This window comes from Phascolarctos cinereus, unplaced genomic scaffold (assembly GCF_003287225.1).
Source record: "Phascolarctos cinereus isolate Bilbo 61053 unplaced genomic scaffold, phaCin_HiC Scaffold_9;HRSCAF=440, whole genome shotgun sequence".
NCBI lineage: Eukaryota > Metazoa > Chordata > Mammalia > Diprotodontia > Phascolarctidae > Phascolarctos > Phascolarctos cinereus.
The window spans coordinates 21,599,004-21,617,224 of NW_027556402.1; the positions used below are offsets into that span (position 1 = coordinate 21,599,004).

General features: G+C 41.2%; 1 protein-coding gene across 3 annotated transcripts in view; it reads left to right on the forward strand.

Annotated features, from left to right (window-relative positions):
* The window catches only part of SHROOM3 (shroom family member 3), a 229,595-nt gene that overhangs the window by 158,301 nt on the left and 53,073 nt on the right, over positions 1 to 18,221 (forward strand). For all 3 annotated transcript variants that reach the window (XM_078148982.1, XM_078148983.1, XM_020988383.2), the window contains one exon: positions 4,130 to 4,249. The gene's annotated coding sequence lies outside the window, so the exon portion shown is untranslated. The remainder of the gene's footprint in view (positions 1 to 4,129; positions 4,250 to 18,221) is intronic.

The following is an 18,221-nucleotide window of genomic DNA, read 5'->3' on the forward strand; positions in this document are numbered from 1 at the left end:
TGAGGTACCACATCACACCTATCAGATTGGCCAACGTGACAAAACGGGAAAATGATAAATGTTGGAGAACATGTGGGAAAATTGGAACACTAATGAGTTGTTGGTGGAGTTGTGAACTGATCTGATCCAACCATTTTGTTTTGTTTTGTTTGGCTTGGGGTTTTTTTTGCTTTTTTGCTGAGGCATTTGGGGTTAAGTGACTTGCCCAGAGTTATACAGCTAGTGAGTGTTATGTGTCTGAGGCTGGATTTGAACTCAGGTACTTCTGACTCTAGAGCCAGTGCTCTATCCACTGCGCCACCTAGCTGCCCCTGATCCAACCATTTTGGAGAGCAATTTGGAACTATGCCTAAAAGGCTATAAAAATGTGCATACCCCTTGTCCCAGCAATAGCACTTCTAGGGCTGTATCCCAAAGAGATCAAACAAATGGGAAAAGGACCCACATGTACAAAAATATTCATAGCAGCTCTTTTTGTGGTGGCAAAGAATTGGAAATTGAGAAGATGGCCATCAGTTGGGGAATGGCTGAACAAGTTGTGGTATATGAATGTAATGGAATACTATTGTGCTGTAAGAAATGATGAACAGGCTGACTTCAGAAAAACCTGGAAAGACTTATATGGTCTGATGCTGAGTGAAGTGAGCAGAACCAAGAGGACTTTGTACACAATAACAGCCACGTTATGCAATGACTAAGATTGTTAAACTGAACCCTTCTCAGCATTACGAGGATCTAAGACATCTCCAGAGGCCTCGGGATGGAAAATGCTGTCCACATCCAAAGAAAGAACTATGGAAGTCGTATCACTATCACTTACTTTTACCTTCTGTTGAGTTTTGTTTCATCTTTCTGATGGTTCCTCCTGTTGGTTTTAATTTTTACTTACAACTTCACTAATGTGAAAATATGTTTAATGGGTATGTAAATGTAAAGCCTATATCAGATTGTGCGCCCTCTTGGGGAGGGCGGGGGGGAGGAAAATTTTCAACTCAAAAGCATATGGAAGTAATTGTTGATAAATCAAAATAAATTAATAAAATTTTTTTAAAAAAAGAAAAGAAATAATGAGCAGGAGGATTTTGGAAAAACCTGGAAAGACTTATATGAACTGATGCTGAGTGAAGTAAACAGAACCAGGAGAACATTGTACATAGTAACAGCCATGCTGTGCAATGGCTAACTTTGATAGACTTAGCCCTTCTCAGCAATGCAAGAATCTAACACATCTCCAAAGGTCTCATGATGGAAAATGCTATCCACATCCAAAGAAAGAACTGTGGAATTTGAATGCAGATTGAAGCATACTATTTACTATTTTTTCCCTTCTGTTTTGTTTTCTCTTTCTTGTGGTTACTCCTATTAATTCTTCCTTACAACATCACTAATGTGAAAATATGTTTAATAGGAATGTATATGTAGAGTCTATATCAGATTGTGTGCCATCTTGGTAAGGGAGGGGGAGAAAAATTAAAAACTCAAAAGCTTATGAAAGTAATTGTTGATAAATCAAAATAAATTAATTTTAAAAAAAGAAAGAAAATAATCCATCGGAGCATTTCCTCTCTAAATGGTTTCATAGATTTTCCTAAAATTCTTCAAAATGTATTCAGGAGCACTTTGAAAGAAACTGTGGTTGTAAGAAGAAATGCTTGATGTACATTTCCCCCCAGTGCCCACCCTCATAATGTATCTGTACAGGAAAAGTTGTTTGTTAATAAATTAACGCAAGGATGAAAAGCCAAAGACACTTAGCAGTGCCATTTTGAACAATAAACATGGACTCCAGGCTCAGGGTCTTCTTTGGATGTTGGCTACTAAGTAGGGTCAGTGGGTCTAGAGCCAGGTGGCAAGAGGCAGTGAAACCAAGATGAAGTAAGTGCTCAGATTAGCAGTCTTCTCCCCAGACATTATACCCATTTGGCTGAATTTGGGGTGGAGAGGAGTGAATAGGATGTTCAGGAGAAAGACAACTGACCTCATAATCTACTTTGAGATTACTGCATTCTCAGGATGTTTCTGGCATCCCTGGTACCTTTACAGCACTTACTATCCCTTCATGTAAAGTGAAATACTGCCTATCAGCCTGAGTGTTCAAGAAGGTGTTCACTTCCATTCTCTTTCCCTATACAGGTTTAGAAGAGATGGAGAAAGAGTTAGTATGAAGGGCTGTCCCACAATCATCTAGATCCTCTCAGCCATGGCATCCATGGAAGAGGAGGGGCTCACATTCACGTCCTCTCCTTATAGCACTGTTTATGTGATGACACTTGCTGTCAGCACTCAGAGCCATAGAAAAGTCCTTGAGGACAGGAACAGGAAAAGCTCCCCAGGGCTAAGGCCAGGAGAGGTATGTGGACAAAAACCAAGTCAGAAGAGGATGTGAGGTGCCAGGTCGGTTAGGAGCACAACCAGGGCATTTGGGAGTGCTGGCACCAAAATACTCTATAAAGTCCGGTGACAATACAGTTGTTCCCATCACCCATGAGGAGTTTAAGATGCTTTGCCTGATCTATTGGAGGCATGGAGGAAAGGTGTCACCAAAATGGTGGAAGGCTAGGCTTTAATAGACACAAAGGAGGCTTGTCTCCTATGGCCTTGGAATGTGAACAATGTGAAGGAGCCCAACCTCAGAAACTGGCAGTGATTTCTGGTCTGCAGCCCTATTGAAGAGAACAAGGACCCATCACACCGTGTCTCTGGGCCTTAGCTTTCCTTGGGTGTAACCAGCAGGAATGAAGGCTCAAGGAGGAGGGGAGAGAGAGGACAAAGAGTGAGGGGGAGGAAAGTCGGTTTGAGGAGAGAAGTGAGGTGAGGTAGAAGGAGCAAAAGAAGGAAGGGAGAAAGAAAAGAGAAGGAAAGAGGAAGGAGAAAATTGAATGAGAAAAAAGAATGAAAGAGAAAGAATGAGGGAGAAAAAAAAGAAAAGCAATTATCTACAGAGCTGGTTAGTGTAGCATTAAATAGTAAAGACGAAACATAGGGCAACTAGGTGGCCCAGTGAATAGAGCACTGGCCCTGGAGTCAGGAGGACTGGAATTCAAATCTGGCCTCAGACACTTGACACTAGCTGTGTGACCCTGGGCAAGTTACTTAACCCCAACTGCCTTGCCCCCCTCCAAAAAAAAGATGAAACATAGTCTGATTTTAAAAGACTCATCCCTTGTCTTTTATTACTCAGTAACAGATCTGGTTGTTTGGGTTAGTGAAACTGGTTTTTTATTTGTTTATATAGACACTAAATCACAGATGAACCACTCTTTAAGGAATAGCTAATTTTTCAGTCTTCTGGGTTAGGGATCCATGATTTGCTCTTTTGAGAGAAAAATGTTATGTTACCGCTGCACTTTTCTCCAAGAACAAGGAGTAGAAAAGGGAGCTATTAATATCTATTATTAATGATTTTTTAAAAAGATTCTGAAGACAGCAAACACAAAAAAAAAGTTTCTATATGGAAAGTAGAACAGAAAAGGGGGGGGTATTGTGAAACCTCTAATCACAATAAACAAAGGAATAAAGCATTAATATTGACCTAGGATAAAAAAAAATCTGTGTTTTGAATAAGCCACTTATTTGTCAGGAAGTGGGTAGCATGCTGTCATTGGTTCTCCTGTGGCAGGTCATTGCATTAATCAAGTCTTTCAAAGTTCTTTTTGCTATTATATAAATTGTTCTCATTGTGTTCACTTTGCATTAGTTCATACAAGTCTTCCCAAGTTTTTCTGAAACCATTCCCTTCATTATTTGCAACACAGTTGTGTTCCATTACATTCACATACTCTAATTATTTCAGCCATTTCCGATGGATGGGGGTCCTCTTTGTTTCTAGTTTTCCACTACCACAAAAAGAGCTGCTGTAAATATATTTGTACACGTCAGTCCTTTTCCTCTTTCTCTGATCTCTCTGGAAGTATAAAAGTGCTATTGCTTCTTCAAAGGCTATGACCAGTTTACTGATTTGGGCAGGTAGGGGGGAGAGCACAATTTCAAAAGCAATGGCTTTTTCTTCTGCACAACAGGTAACAAATTTCAGTGTATGTGCTTAAAACAAATACATGTTCCTCGTGCTCTGTTGCTTCTTTATCCTATTTCCCACATTTAGGTAGCTTCTTGTCTCTCTTTTTGCCAGGAATGCTGATGCAGACCAGGAGCCTGAAGTTTCTCGCCCTTGCAACCCAGTGTCTTTCATCCCTGACTTCCAGCACAGGATAGCGACAGATGGAGGAATTCAACTGATTTTGACGAACAGGTAAGAAACCCAAAGAAATATTATCAGTACACCTCAGGAAGAGGACCACATTGACTGACTGGTAGAGAAGATGAGCAGGAAATGGGGTCACAATATTGGCCATGGGATTAGAGTGAGGAGATCAGAATTCTGAGGGTGTAAGAAAGCTAGTGTCCAACAAGTCAACTCAACAAGCATTTATTAAGTACCTACTATGTACTAAGCACTATGGATACAAAGAAAGGCGCTCTCAGGCTAATGGGGGAGACCCCAATCTAATGACTATGAACCAACCAGATATAGACAGTATCATTGTGGGGTCCACAAGAAGATGGAATTTAGGTTAAGACTTACAGGAAATCGGAAGACATAAACAGCATAAATGGAATCTTAGAAGGAAGGGAGGTTGGGGGAGGAGGAGGCTGGTAAAGGTGTCCTGCAGAAAGTTGGATTTGAACTGAGTTTAAAGGATGGGGGGATCATGTGGGGTGGACACCAAGAAGACCAGTGTAGCAGGATCCTAGAGACAAAGTATAAGGAGATTAGAAAGATAAATGGGATTTAAATGCCAAAGAGTAGAGTTTATATTTGACCCTAAGGGTAATAGGAAGGCACTGGAGTTTATTACTAAATAAAGGAAGGGGCTCGATGTTCACTTTAGGGAATTTACTTTGTCAGCTAGGTGTCAGTTGGAGGAGAGAATGGGAAGACTTGAGATAGGGAGACCAACGAGAAGATTGTTGGAGTAGTCTAAAGGACAAATGATGGGCCCCTAAATAAGAAGGTGGATGTATGAACAGAGAGAAGGGACATAGAAGAGAGATTCTGTGAAGGCAAAAATGAAAGGATTCATGTTTGGACTTTATTGGTTCAGCAGTAAAGAGCTGAAGAGGTCAATAGACATTAAAGATTTGTCTGGCAATGATGTGCAGAGTGAATTGTTGTTGCTGGAGGGACTGTGGAAAGAAAGGCACCCAGATGATGTTTGAGCTGTGAATTGGTCCAACTATCCTAAAAAATCAATACCCTTTTATAGCCTTTTTTAAGGGGTTGGGGAGTGGACATCCCATTGTTAGGCATATAGATGACCCGTAAACCAACAATTTTCATTGTAGAAAATTGGAAAGGGGGTAGATGGCATAATAATTGAGTTGTTAAACAAATAGTGATATACAAATGGAATGGAATGAGATGGGGTTCTGTTCCTACCGCTGACCTTGCTACCTGGGTGACCTTTGGCAAAATACTGCCCTTCCCTGAATTTGACGGGTTTGGACTCAATGGCCTGGGAGGTTCCTTCCTGATCTATGAACCTACAATTTCTGCTATAACTGTTACAGAGTAAAGTATCAAAACCAGAAAAAATGAGATGCAGAATGACCATGGAAGACAAAAAAAGATTAAAAAAACCCCCAAGTGTTGTAAGATCAGCATGATCCAACCTGGCTCAGAGAAGAGTCTGGGGTGGAGGATTATGAGTATGGAATATTAAATACATTCTTTAAGTTGATGTGGTGGCTTGCTTTTAATTTTATTATGAAAGTTTGGCTTAATGGGGAGGCAAGAGATATTCAGAAATGAGGATAATGTAAAAAAACAAGCTATCAATTAAAATAAGATAGAATTTTTAAAAGGGATAATTAGGACAGGAGAGAGAAAGGTAAGCATGAAAGTAATTTAGAAACTGATCATATGTGGAGCTCTAGTGGGAAGCAGAAGATTTTGCCCACAAGTGCCTTAGAAAGTAATGGTGCCATTAACAGAATTTTGAAAGTTGGATGAGAGGACGAGGATTTGGGAGAAAGTCCATTTAGTGTTAAAAGATTCATAGATTTCCCCACTGAAAATTGGTGAATCCATTAATCCTTCCTTCCCCAAATGGAAGTACAAATGGATAGGAAGACATCCCAAGTACTCATTTTAGGCCAAGCCTTAAAATGCCATAAGGACCATAAAATTCAGTTACAAACCACTTTACTCATCTTCTCCTGCAGTGCCAAAATGACCAATAATCAAGAAAACGTTAAGTGTTGAGGTAATGAATGCTTCTGACTTCCTTCCCCCTGGGCTAAATTATATTTTATTTTCAATTCCAAATTCTCTCCCTTCCCTACCCTTTTCTTTTCCTCCCTCTTTGTGCAGGCAAGAAAAACCACCCATGTAAGGAATGACAGACAGCTGAGTCCCCACTCATTTGTTCCTCCTCAGCAATACCCTGCCAATCCTTCTCACCCTACTGGCCCCATTCACCATCCACTAAAAACCATTTCCACCCCAACCATGATTCTCTTGATATGAACCCCAAGAAGGAGTGTGCCAGGCTTCTTCATTAACAGCATTGGCAATGTTGATACATGGTACCAGGCACAAATTTGAGCTTGTTAAGTTGAATACAATAATGTCATTACAGATGTTTGCTGGATCAGGGCAATCCTGTAATTGGAGCTTTCTGCACCCACCTGGGGATCAGAAGACCTGGGCTCTCGTCTTGCCTGTGTCCCTAACTTATTATGCCTCTGTGGGCACATCTTTTCAACTCTCTAGAGCTCACTTTCCTCATCTACAACGAGAAATATTTGAGATTGTTATCATTATTTGAATATTTAACATTATTTAATCTCTCAAAGACCCTCCTAGCTTTAACATTCTATATTCCAGTTATCTCCAAACTTTTTTAGTCATGCACTCCTATCTGTAAAATATTTTTCTTTACAAATTATATACAAGTATTGCTATACTCAGCAGCTAGGTGGTATAGTGGATAGGCCCTCTTCTCTGGGAATTCAATTCAGTTCCCTCATCTATAAAATGAGGGGTCTGGACAAGGTCTATAATCCTCTGATCCTTATATTGATATATTTTTGTATTTGTTTGTATATTTTGTATATTATATTATATTATATATTTTGTATATCTTTGTGTGTGTGTGTGTATATATATATATATACAGGGGCCCAGGATCTCTGCTAGAGCTGTTGCTTTAGGGAAAATAGGATTCCTCAATTGAGATGCAGTTGGGGCTGTGGTCACTGGGCACATGTATATTCCCCTGGGCGGCCTTGATGCTCCCTGCATACCTACTGTTTCCAAAACTCAGACAGACTAGGCAACATTGGCAACCAAGGTCTACCACTGTTCCAAGGGGAACAGAGATGCAGGTGCATCCCTTGGGTATCCAGTTGAGCTGACTTGCCCTCCCTGCCCACCCCCTGGGAAGGCACAGGAAAGACTCACATGAAAATAGGGAAACCTGGTCTCATCAAGATGCCATGATTGCTTCCATTTGTAAGGAAACCTCCTCGCCTATCTCTCATGCTCCTCTCCTTTGGGTCTCCACCCTCCTTCTCCATGGCTAGCAGTCTTTTGTTGCTCAGCCCCCCCGTTACGTGCCCTGCACACGCAGTCCCTACCCCTTCCACAGGTTCCTATACAATTATCAAGTTCTGTATGCTAACACGCTAAATCCTACCATCAATCACCAAGCATTACTTAAGCTCCAGTGTGCCAGACATTGTGTTAACCACTAGGATTATAAAAACAAAAACAAAACAGCATCTGCCCTCACAAAGCTTATGTTCTGTCTTCAGACACTGGATGTACATGTAAATGAGGTCATTTTAAGGGGGAGATATTAGCAGCTGGGGAGAATCAAAGTCGTGTTTGAACTGAACCTGAAGGAAAGTCAGATTTAAACATTAGACCACAAACACACTCTTCATAGTTCATTGCATTCCTTCTCATCCTCCAATCGAACTGCATTAGAAATTGAATAAAGACTTTCTTTTTTTTAGGACTTAATCTTTATCGAGATATTCTTACTTATAAAAATATTGTGTTTATCTAATACTTGGTATTGCTTCTGAAGTGCTATGTTATCATGGCTCTAGCTACAGTATCATCCCCCATTCTTATCTCTACCCATCTGCCAACTATCTTACCCCAGAAAGCTACAAAGGACTCAGGACATAGCGGTCACTGATCTTGGTCCTTTTCAAGTGCCCTGTGGAGATGACCCTTGGTCCTTGAAGGCTATGGCAGTGGCTCATAAGCCCTGGCAGACTGCTACCCAAGTTTCTAATGTGGTCCCAGCAGCTGACTATCAGCTTTCCCAGGACCTACCTAGCCATCACTGGCAGAATAGTAGCAATAATGGGTAATCATAGTGGCATTTATAGAAAGAATTTTAAGGTTTACAAAGCATTTTACATCTGTCACCTCTATTACCATTTGATCTCAACAACCTTGTGAGGTAAGCACTATTATTATTATCCCCATTTTACATATGATGAAACTGAGGCAGAGAGAAGTCATGTGACTTGCCCAAGATCACAGTACTAAAAATGCCCAAAGCAGGATTTCAAACTTGGTTCTTCCTAACTTCAAATCCAACACTACCCACTTCATCACCTACATGCTTACTGGGACAACCACTTAGTAGTGAATTTTTTGGCCATGACAACCAGGGTCGACATACTAGTGAGGCAGTTGGAGATAGCAAGGCAGATATATGGGCTGCCTCTTTTCCCAGGCACTGAGAAATATCCTGGACCTTTTAGCACAGAGGAAATTTAAATGGCAATTTCTTACTGAAAAAGATGCCAAAGGTTCCCAGTGCAGGGGTCTCCAGCTTTCTCATTCTCTGCTTTCCGTTTTCCTTTGGGAACAGTACCGTGAAATTGAAGCAGACAGGAAAGAATGAGAGAGGGGCCCTGAAGAAGCCAGAGCCCCCTTCAATGTCACATTCCACTCTTCTTGTTCTCTGAGTAACAGCCAGCCAGAGAGAGCTGGAGCTGTGTCAGAGGGGCACGGGCATTTGGGTATAAAATCCCACTAGATCTGAACATTTAAAATCAGGGTATGTCTTGGCCGGCTCTGAAAAGGGCAGTAATGGGAAGTGACTACTATGGAAGAATTTTTAGATGCAGCAGGACTTGTGTGACCTTGAGCAAATCATATGTCTTCCTCGGCCTTTGGATATACCTTATACGTATATAAGTTGTTGGCATGTTAGCCTCCTCGTTAGAATGGAAGGTCTTTGATGGAAGGGACAATACCCAGCAAACAGTGTTGTTGATTTTACCTCTTGTTCTCGAAGAGGACCATGACATTGTGGAGGTGATGCCATGACATGTAAGTGAATTGGATTCAAGTGAGGGAGCCTCACTTTCTCCTCCAGAGCCATTTAGATCTAGTGGCCAGATACATATCAAGATGACTGGAGATGGGTCCAGATGTGACTGGAGATGGCCCCAGATGTGACTGGAAATGGCCCTAGATGTGGTAGAAGACCTTCTTCTTTTGAAGTTAAGGTCTTTAGCAGGTCTCAGTTTGACTAAGGTAAAATGAGGCTAAGAATGGCCTCTTTAACCTAGTCCAGGAGAAAAAAAAATCGAACTGGGAGAGGAAGACCCTCAGGCTTTCTGGCCAAAACAGAAACAATTCCTATTTACATGTACTATGAGTCAATCAGGGCCCAAACCACGACTAAGTGGGCTTTGGCCAGGGACCAAGGCTTAACAAAAACCTGTTGACTGACTGACTGACCTTAGGTTACTTCTCATGATTCTGGGACTTTAACAAATTTTCCCAGATATTTGTAAAATAACTACTGGATGAAGGTCCATCAGAGCTGTAATTTGTGTATCAGCTATCAGTGTGTCTAGGTGAGACCTATTTGTTTCTGAGTTATAATAAGAGAACCATTGAGTAAGGCTGGTGAATACCAGATCACAAGATGACATCTGCTTATGGAATAGGAGACATGACATGACTGGCTGCTGTATGTGAAGTCTCATGTATGTTTGTTTAGCACATTAGATCATCTCTTACCAAACATTGAGGGGAACTCGTGGTCAAAGCGAGTACTACATTGGGCCGCTGATAAGTATGATCCATAGCTACCCCTACGTTCTGAGTGAACCAACTTTGAGTGGCTTCGATGACCACTCTGCAGAAATAGTAATTGGTTCATCTGTCTTCTGTCTGAGATCAGACACAGACCACAAGTGAACTGACGTGGAAAGGAACCATGGTATCACTGGTGGACTTCTAGGCTTGGAGTTGGAAATACTTGGGTTCAAATCCAACCTCTGCCAATCACTGTGTGATCATGGGCAAGTCTTCAAAACCACCTAGGTCTTTATCTTTTTCTGTCCATTTAGAAGTTGTGTTAGCTGGCACCTAAAGTCATTTCCAATTCTAAATTCACAGTCCTAAGACACCATTTCCCCTTCTGAAGAATTGGAGGCCATTTAGGTGCTATATTAGAATGCCCCTAGTCTTTTCTCTCTTAGGAGTTTGTGTATTTGTGTGCATGGGCAGGATCTTAGCACTCCTTGCTGTGATCCTGGGGTGTAGATAGGTTGAGGAAGGGGAAGAGAGGTAAAGAGGAAATACCTTATAACTATACAGAGTTATAGAAGGTAGAGGGAGAACCAGATGTAGCTGGCACAGCCCAAGTATACAGGAGCTACCCACTTGTTTCTGTAGCCCTCATGACTCTATAATTCCCACCCAATTCCCTTTCCCCAGACAGGACCAAGACGTCATGTGTTTATCGCTTCTCTGTTGATCGAGTGTTCCTAGCTTTGAGAATCCTGTGAGCTCTCGTTGCTGGGCTGTGCCACTCCACTCATGGGCATACCCAGGAAAGCTACAAAGGACTCAGGACACAGCAGTCACTGATCTTGTAACAACATAATCAGGAATGCCCAACCTTTCTGTGGTCTCTGTGCCCAAGACTTTGGACAGTCCTCCACATAAGACTTGTCCAGGGGTGTAGACAGCTCTGGAGAGTACAGTCCCACAGAGAAAGCCCTCCTCTCTTTTCTCTTCTTTCCAACACACATACTCTCCCACTGCCATGTAATATACCAGCCTAAATAGCAGCCGCTCAGAGGCCCTGGCTAACCCCCACTTTTCTGTGCTGCTTATATGCATCCTTATAGCCAAAGACAGGTGGGTATCTTCATCAAGGCCATTGGCAATGGCTGCTACCTTCCTACCCCCACTGATAGCTCTCCTTGTATCCTCGTTGGCAATAACAATCATTACCCAAGATGTCGCTCCTCTGCAATGTCAGGATGAACATGACATAATCGTCTTCTGGGAATAAAGCATATGTCCACCCTAAAAATAATCCAAATTCACACTTCTGAGTTTAGCTTGTGAAGTAGGCTTATATTTCCTTGCCTATTGTGGAAAATTTTAAGTCCTGCACAATGAAGGCTCCTTGAGAATGCTGCTATGATGTGTCCAAAGGGGAAATGTGTCTACCAGGAAGGATGGAATGTTTTGCTCTTCAGAATTTCCATGTACTAAACTCAGTCTGTGATTTTAACAAATTTTCTCAGATATTTGTAGAATAATCACTGGATGAAGGTCCATCAGAGTTACAATGTATGTATCAATATCTTATTGTTGGTCAGTCATGTCCGACTCTTTGTAACCCCAAGTGGGGTTTTCTTGGCAAAGATTCTGGAATGGTTTGCCATTTCTTTTTCCAGATTATTTTACATGTGAGGAAACAGAGGCAAAGAGGGTTAAGTGACTTGCCCACAGTCATACAGCTAGTAAATGAAGTGTCTGGGGCCAGATATGAGCTCCAGCCTTCCTGATTCCAGCCCAGGCTTTATCCACTGGACCACCTAGCTGCCTCATTCAGCATCTAGGTGAGACCTACTCATTCCTGAGTCAAAATAAGAGAACCATTTAGCAAGGCTGCAGAACTGAAGAAGTTATAAAGGACTGTATCCTACCCAAACAATTTAACTTAAGGTATAAGGGTTGTTTGTGTGTTCATGCATGCACACACTCAAAGAACAAAAAAACTAGAATATTGACAAGTCTTGAACAGTATCTTCCAGCTAACAATGTATTTTAAAATACTTAACATCATAGTAAACATTAGAGAATGGGGTCGTTAGGTGGCGCAGTGGATAGATCACTGGCCCTGAAGTCAGGAGAACCTGAGTTCAAATCCAGCCTCAGACATTGACACTTACTAGCTATGTGACCCTGGGCAAGTCACTTAACCCCGATTGCCTCACCCCCCAAAAAAGTTTAGATTGCCTTGCCAAAAAAAAAAAAAGTTAGAGGAGTCATAGGTTATAAATTAGAAGGTTGTCTTGTCTAACCATTTCATTTTACAGATGACTAACTATGACCCAGAGAGATGAAGTATATTTACTTCATCTACTAATAATAATGATAATAACCATGTTAATAGCTAGCATTTATTTAGTGCCTACTATATGCTAGGCACTTTATAGATATGATCTTATTTGATCTTCACAGATGCCCTGGGAACTAGGAACTATTGTTATCCCTAGATGGGGAAACTGAGGCAGCTGAAGTGACTTGCCCAGGGTCACACAGCTAGTAAGTATCTGAGGCTAGATTTGATCTCGGGTCTTCCTGACTCCAGGCAGGTACTCTATCTGCTATGCCATCTAACCGTCTTCCTTAGAAACAAAGATATATTCTTTCTGTGTTTGTTCTAACCCTGGTGTGAATTATTTGAACTCAGGTGTCCTTGACTCCAAGCTGGGTCCTCTTTTCACTCTGCCAACAAGTAAGCCTCTCTCCACTTGTCCTACTGCCATAGCCTTTATTTCCAAAGTCTCTGCAAGATCTCCACCCTGCCTTTCAGAGTCATAAGCACTTGGGCCGGTTACAGACAATCCAGCAAATTATTGGGAGGGTATAATAGCTTACTGATTAATATTCCTCGCCGACTGCCAAGGCCACATAGACCCTCACCTTTAGCTACCTTGTTACTTGGAATTCTTAAAAACCAAGTCACTTCTTTCAAAACTTCTATAATACCTACTGTGTGAGAGTATTCTATTAGTCCCCAAGGGAAATAAAGTGTGAATACGACCTTGTTTTCGTTCTGGTGGAAGAATGATAAACACATATAGTTCTCAGGCTTTGAAGAGGCCTATAGTCCTAACCATGATGGGAACAAGGGGAAGGTTGTTATTAAAAGAATCAGGAAATGCTTCATTGAAGCTTTAAAGGATGAGGAGGAAGTTCAATAGGCAAAAAGTGGAAAGGCTTAGTAGCTGTGTGATCCTGGGCAAGTCAAGTAGAATCTCAAGTTCCCCCATAGGTACTGGTGTGCTGAGTCCACACCAGCCCCAGATAAGTTGAACAGAAACAGTGCTCATCCACTAAAAGAAGATGTCGTGACCCCTTTCTTCAAAGTTCAGTTCAAAAGGGCAGCAGGTTGGCTCAGTGGATAGAGCACCAGTTGTGAAGTCAGAAAGACCCGAGTTCAAATTCGGCCTCGGACACTTACTAGCTGTGTGACACTGGGTAAGTCACATAAATACAATTGCCTCCAAAAAGCAAAACCAAACTTAAATTCAGTTGAAGAAGTCTTTATTAAGTTTCTACTGTTTATCAGGCACCAGACTTGGTACTAGGGACACAAAACAGTTTCAGCCTTCAAGGAGAACATGGGGAGAAACATAGAAATATAGCATAAAATTAGAGAAGTCATCAAAGCTGCCTCAGGTAGCCCTGGTAGTCTTGGCAACAGGTCAAGTATCTTCCCAGAAACCATCAGGCACATTGGCTTCTGAAAGGTGCAAGCTCTTACTTACTGGAGACCAACACCTCAGGAGAATTCCAAGTTGTCTGTCTTAGTTGGAAGGGAAATACAAAATGCCTCTTAAACCTCCAGGTTCCCGTGTTACCCAGACAAAGTATAAACAGAAAGAGAGAGCCACAGCTCATGGACTTTCCTCATTAGGGACCTGAGACTTGCCTCCCCAACTCTGTTGGAAGCTTTAAAAACCCCAGCTGAAGACTTCCGCAGACACTGTCATTTTTGTGTGTGGAGGAGGTTACGGTTCTAGCCTGGGAATGCATTGAAAGCAATTTTCTGCTTTTCCTGTGAGACATTTTGCCAACCAGAGATTTTCCTTCTCTCCCTTGTTCGGCCCTTCTTTCTCCACAAGAATAGAGGATGCACATTTCCCCCCCCCACACACACACCCTTCCTGGGGAGTATTGGTTCTGAGCATTTTCCTGCACTGAGAGCTAGAACCAGGCTGTACTAGACAAACTTCAAGGGATGGCTGGGGATGAGATTCCCTCCAATCCATCCTAAGGCTAGCAATTCAGCTCAATTGAGGCTGGCAGACCTTGAAAGTGCTGAGAAGACTTCTACAACCCAGAGTGGTGCCAGACAGGCCCAGGAGCTGAAAGAAACAGCTTCTCGACAATACCTGGTGGGCATGTTATCAAGCTGGCTACAGGTAAGCTCTGTGCATTGGGTTTTCCCCAGCCTCTTAATTTTTACATGTTGTGGGCAAAACAAAATTAGAGCAGCTGAAAGGCCTTTACTAAAGCATTTTTTTTATGTCCATGATGTATTTTTAAGGGAAATATTAAAAAACAATATGTACAGAATATATACTATATACACTATACATATCTATATCTATCTACATGCATACATGCATACATACACACAGAATACCTACACAGCTAGGGATTAAGAGTTTTCCTCAGAATATTTATAAATAGAAAAAAAAGAAAAACTTACATGGTTATTTTGTTGTATATTTGAAAGGAATAGCAAGTTGTGCATTTGCATTTTCATGTACAGTCTTTTTTTTATTGTACTATGTTATGGAAATGCTTGCTTTGTTCCATAGATTAAGAATAAAATAAAAGGATATTTCTAAAGACTTCCTCATGCACTGAGCCCAGCTCCTACTGCTGTAAGTACTTGTTATTTCTCTGGTTGGAAAGCCATCATACTTCCTTGCTCTCCCGTTAAGAACAGAGTCTCCAATATACATCCTGTTCTGTGCTTCAGGAGTTGAATGTATTGTGTGATGTTTACTTTACCTTTCACTTAGAGACTTTGGCACAGGCTCCCTGAGGAATCTGAGAGAAACCAACCATCAGCTTGTTTCTCACAGGTGCCAGGCGCCAGGCACATTCCTGTTATATAGGTCACCCAGTCCTTCCGCCTACATGGCCACCTACAGTAGAAATAAAGGGAATCTAGCTGAGATATCATCCTGAAATTTGTAAGAGGAAGAGATCTGTCTTGTTGAGCCTTGACACTAGATATAAAATCCAGATTGTGATGTATTAGGGAGTGTAGATCTGGAGTCAGGACCCCTGGCTCTGCTCCTTATGACCAGGGAGGCTTCAGATGAGTCACCTCCCAGCCCTTGGGATCTTGTCTGGAAAAATGAGAGAGCTTTGGGCTAGCTTGTCTCCCAAGTTCCTTTGTGTTCCAAATCCCATGAACCTCTTTCTCACACTGTTGCTTTCACTAAATTGAACTTTGAGGTCACACTTATCTCTATCTCTTTTTTTCCCATATTCACAAGAAGGTGATATCAGGGATGATTCCTTCAAATTTATAAGTAGCCAAAAGTGAGAAACCCATTTATTTTTTTATACATGCACCTAAAGATGCTTTTACTTCTCAAAAGGAAGTCTGCTCCCTGACCAAGCATAATAGCAGCAGAGATATCTGCAGTGGTCAGAGGCTGGTTTTTCCAGTTTTTGTTGGTGTTTGTTCACTTGAAAGTCAATGAGGAAGCATTCTTTTAATGTTTAGTAGAGTTGTTCTATCCCAATACTGTCATGACAGGTGTATATATGTGTCTGTGTTTCAGCTCCCCTCATTTTTAAATTCTCCCACGGAAATCTTGCTCTTTTAGACACCAAAGGCCTTTCTATTCTGCATCATGGCATCATAGATTGACAACTGGAAGGGACCCCCCTCTGGTCCAAGCCAGAGGTCCAATTTCATTTTGCAGATCAGAAAACCAAAGCCAAGAGAAGGGAACTATATTGCTCAAGGTCAAAGAAGTGAGGCTGAATTCGAACTCACATCCTCTGGCTCTAAAGCCAGTGAGAACTCTTCCTACTGTACAACTCTAAACAACACCTGTGTTTTCAAATTTTCACTAGGTGAACTTTCTTCATGTTTGCATTCAGGTTTCAACTGGATTAAAAAGGTTTATTTTCATGAATAATCATAGCCCCACTTTTTCTGCTTGCTTCTGTGTGTTGTCTTTGTCCATTAAAACATAAGGTTTTTGAGGGTAGAGACTGCCTTTCTTTCTGCTTATATATGTATCTGAGTGCCTAGCTCTGTGTCTAGTCTTCAAAAAATGCTTAGCTTCCATTATGGTCCTCATTCTGTAGATGAACCTTTCCTTATGGTAATCATCACTTTTCCACTGAAGAAAAGAGGAGAAAGAAGTTAAGGGGTAGGAAGCAAATGATGTTGTTTAAAACAAAGTAGATTCATGAGAGAGTAGAGAAAATATTTGGTAAATGTTGTTGGTTTCAAAAATCACAAAGAAGACCAGGTCTCTGACTTGTAAAATCCACTTTTTCCATTTGTTTGGGAAAATTTCATTCTTTGCTTGCATTTGAAAAAAAAATGCTAATCTGTAAATTGGCCTTTGTGTTCCCATAAAATCTTCGGAGGATGGACTCTTTGTGGGTTTATGTAGCAGTGGGAGAATGTTGTGTGCTGTGTCTTCCTCAAAACCTAACGTGGGAGGGGAAGTCACATTATGGTATTTGTTGTGGTACAGTTGTTTTCAGTCATGTCTGACTCTTTGTGACCGCATCTGGGGTTTTCTTGGCAAAGATACTGGAGTGGTTTGCCATTTCCTTCTCCAACTCATTTTACAGATGAGGAAACTGAGGCAAACTGAGACAGCATTAAGTGACTTGCCCAGACTCACATAGCTAGTAAGTGTCTGAAGCTGGATTTGAACTTGGGAAGATTAGGCTTCCTGACTCCAGGTGACATCACTTCCTGACACCACTCCTTGTGCACATGCAATGTGTGCCTTTATCCAAGGAACCGATAAAAATGTCTAATAACACTAGGCTAAGTTAGATCCTTGGGGCACTCCACTAAAGACCTCCTTCCAAGTTGACAGCATACCATCAGTGACTACTCTTTGGGTCTTTGGGTTTGGCCAATCTACTGGTTCAGATTCAACCAGCTGTAATATTTTCTAGGTCATCTTTCCATCTTTTCCACAAAAAGAGCATGAGAGATTTTGTCAAGTGCTTTTCTAAAATTGATGTAACCTCCATCTACACTATTCTCTCGGCTGACTGAAACTCCTTCAAGAAAGAGAATAAAGTTCATCTGATCCAACCTCTTAGTGAACCTCATTGTTATCACTACTTCCTTTTCTCTTAAAAAAAATTATTATTACGTCAACAATTCCTTACAAGAACAAAGAGAATTGTTTGTGACAACATGGAACTACAACATACAGCTTTTTTAAAGTATGTATTACATTTAATACAATAGTTTGAACATTTCCCTGCTTGTCTGTGCCCAAGCTTAATTTCCTTCCGATCTCTTATGTGCATTTTAAAAAAATTTCATTGATTTCTTCTTTCCTTTTTGTATCACTGTCCCTCATTTCCCCCATAATTCTCCCTTCTTCCACAAAAATGGAAGTCCCTTGTAACAAAAACATAATTATATGTACAAAATCCACACATTGACTATGTCTGTAAAAATATATGTCTCATTCTGCATCCCCACTTCTTTCTCTCCCTGCCAAGAGGTAAGAAGAGCGAGTCACCCTTAGACTTCTGGTCATCACATTGATCAGAGTTCTTAAGTCTTGCCAAATTAATTTTCCTTCACAATGTTATCATCGCATGTAAATCGTTCTGTTCATTCTGTTCACCTTACCCTGTATTAGCTTATTAAGTCCTACCAGGTTTCACTGAATCTGACCTTTCATCATTCTTATGGCACAATAGTTTTACATTTGTCTATCGTAATCAGTTCATCCACTTTCTACTCCCCATAGATTCCAATTCTTTGCTATAACAAAGTGCTGTCATACATATTTTTGTAATTTTCCCTTTTTTGTTCCTTGGGGTATGTGCCTAGTAGTGGTGTTGCTGAGACAAAGAGTATGCACAGTTTTGGGGATAGTTCCAGATTGCTTTCCACAATGGCTGGATCGTT